Here is a 2,500-nt window from a genome sequence, read left to right as displayed (position 1 = left end):
ATCCGCCATCTTGTTTGTTCTCCTCTATTTCCAAACTTTTAAGGAATCATCATAGCATATTCCAGAGGTTGTACAGTCCTACCAGCACTGTATGAGTATTCAAGCTCCTGTCTGTCAGCATTTGTTGTTTTCTGTCTTTTCAAACTTTGCTGTTATTGCTTGGGTGAGATGGTATCTCATTGTTGTTTTGGTTTGCATCTAATGCTAATGGAGCTTTGATGTAACACTGTAGGATAAGCACAGGACTGCCTACAGCAGTTCAAACCTACCAGCTGCACTTGGAAATCCTATATAGCACATGCTGTTGGAGTAATGGTGCCTATAGATTTGTTCAACACAGCATTTCCTCAAACATTTAATTGGTCAAACAAAACCAAAACACGCAGTATCTGTGAAATACAACAAAATGGGGTTTGCTGTACAAGGCACTGACTGCACTTTGTGACTTAGATTTTCTAGGATACTGTCACATACCCTGTGTCCCTTATTTCCTAGTGAGGGTTCTTATTGTAGGTATCAACTTATTACTCTCCTGCCCCACAACATAGAAATACGGAGTATTAATGTTCATTTTTTAAGACATTTTTAAAGTGTTGACGAGCAAAGATGTCAACTTGAAGCATAAGGTGCTCCTGACCTAAATAAACTATGGTATTTTCAATAACCTCATATTCATACGAAAGATGGACAGTGAATAAGGAAGACATTAGAAGAATTGAAGATTTTGAGTTATGGTGTTGGAGGAGAATATGGAAAGTGCCATGGGCTGCCAAAAGAACCAACAGATCTGTGTTGGAAGAAGTGCAGCCAGAGTGTTCCTTGGAGGCCAGGATGGCCAAACTTTGTCTCTCATACTTCGGACATATTGTCAGGAAGGACCAATTGCTGGAGAAGGACATCATGTTTGGTAAGGTGGAGGGTCAGACTAAAAGAGGAAGACCTCCAGTGAGATGGATTGGCCAAGTGGCAGCATTAATGGGTTCAAGCATGGCAACAGTAGTGAGGTTGGCTCAGGATCAGGCAGTGTTTCATTCTGCTGTGCATAAAGTCACTATGAGTCAGTAACAACTCGATGGCACCTAACAACAACAGTGTTCATGGAAGGGACCCTGGTGGCACTGTGGGATAAACACTGGTCTGCTAACCACAAGTTCAGCAGTTCAAACCCACCAGCTACCTACCTTGTAGGAGAAAAATAAGACTTTCTGCCCCAATACAGATTTACAACCTTAGATACCCTTTGTGTTGCTGTTGTTGAGTGACATAGAGTCAGTTCCAACCCACAGCCATCTTGAACTGTTGACCTTGAGGAGCAAACTGACTTTTCAGTCCAGTGCATTAACCCACAGCACCACACCAGGACTCCTAGAGACGCCACACAGGAGTGACAGGAGTCGGAACTGACTCCATGGCATCTACTAACAACAATGCTCACTGAGGGTGGGAGCAATGCATAGACACATGCTTCCTCTTTTCTTCCAGGAGAAGGTGATTCTGAGGACAGCCTCGGAAGTTCCTGAGTGACTCAAACAATAATCACTTACATGGGTGACCAAATCAAGACTATGTCCTTGTAGCAACATCCCCTCCTTCCCTGATTCACTTCCCCAACCCTTCACTTCTGCATGTCACCCTGACCTCCAACTCTGCCTTCAGGAAACCACAAACCACAACAGGCCACTTCAGACTCATGGAGGCTTATGGGATTCTGTACAAGGTCATTGGAAACCATTGAAAAGTTTGAGGTCATTAGTTGATGAGGTCTGTATTTTTCAGGGTCATTCTTTTCCAGTGTTGAAAATGGGCAGGCCCTAGGTAGGGGGCAAGGATGGCATCATAGTGGTAATCACAGGAAGACTATTCTAGAAGCTCTTTCAGGAGTCTAGGTGAAATGTGAGGGTAGCTTCAATGATAATATTTACTGTCTAGCTGCCTCTCTAGTTTCCATACTTGACCTTCCATCATATCTATGCACAACATGTTCAGATCACTGGAAGAAATTCAGTTTTGTGCCTATTCCAGGGAAATGTGACTCAACAGAATGTGGAAATCATCAGACAATATCGTTAATATCTAATGGAAGTAAATATTTAAATTAAAGGCTTTCGACTGTGTGGATAGACAGCATTGTGGAGAATTAGTAGTCCAGAACACTAAATTGTGCTCATGAGGAACCTGTATATAGACCAAGAGTCAGCTGTTCAAACAGACCAAGGGAACACTGAATGGTTTAAAATTACAGAAAGATGTGTTCCAGGGTTGTATTCATTCACCATATTTATTCAATTTGTATGCTGAACAAATAATTTGAGAAGCAGGATTATATGAGGAAAAACATGGCATCGGGATTGGAGGAAGACTCATTAACAACGTGTAGCATAGTGGTTATGAATCGGGCTGTGAACCGCAAGGTCAGCAGTTCAAAACTACCAGCTGTTCTGCAGGAGAAAGATGAGGCTTTCTGCTCCCATAAAGATTTACAGCCTTGGAAACCCTGTAC

The sequence above is a fragment of the Chrysochloris asiatica genome, unplaced genomic scaffold (assembly GCF_000296735.1).
Source record: "Chrysochloris asiatica unplaced genomic scaffold, ChrAsi1.0 scaffold01021, whole genome shotgun sequence".
Classification (NCBI taxonomy): Eukaryota; Metazoa; Chordata; class Mammalia; order Afrosoricida; family Chrysochloridae; genus Chrysochloris; species Chrysochloris asiatica.
This window is presented reverse-complemented; position numbering follows the sequence as displayed.